The sequence below is a fragment of the Wasmannia auropunctata genome, unplaced genomic scaffold (assembly GCF_000956235.1).
Source record: "Wasmannia auropunctata unplaced genomic scaffold, wasmannia.A_1.0 LD336097.1, whole genome shotgun sequence".
Lineage (NCBI taxonomy): Eukaryota > Metazoa > Arthropoda > Insecta > Hymenoptera > Formicidae > Wasmannia > Wasmannia auropunctata.
Window position 1 is genome coordinate 1,073,042 of NW_012026793.1, and position 545 is coordinate 1,073,586.

Consider the following 545-nt stretch of genomic DNA (forward strand, 5'->3'; position numbering starts at 1 on the left):
GCTCTTCCGATCTTTGTTCTTTTGTACATTAGTTATTAAATATCTGGCAGTACATAATTGTGTTTCTTTTATATCACCACGTAGTAAACAAATATTATGTAAAATGCAACAAGCAATAATATACTTATGGGAAGTCTGTTCGCTTTGCATAGAAAGTATGGAAAGAAGTATGAAAGTATGGAATGATGAAATAATTTCTATTCTTGCTGATAAAGAACACTAAAGTTGCTAATAGATGACTGCGTTCCAATATTCGCGCCAGTGCTATAAGTAGTCAGCAGTTAAAAGGTTGCAACACTTTTTTTTATGGGTTTCGGAACGCGCAAAAATTTTCAGAATGCGAATCACTGGCCCGTATTCATAGTCAATGCTTATTTTCAAGATCGTCTTAAGTATAGTCTTAAGATGGCGCTTCGATTCATAGTCGTGAAACAAGTCAATACTTAAGCAAAATCTCAAGGCGTAACTTATCGAAGATGATCTTCTTTGAAAACGTCTTGATGTGATTCGTAAACATATCTTATTCCTGTCTCTTATACACATCT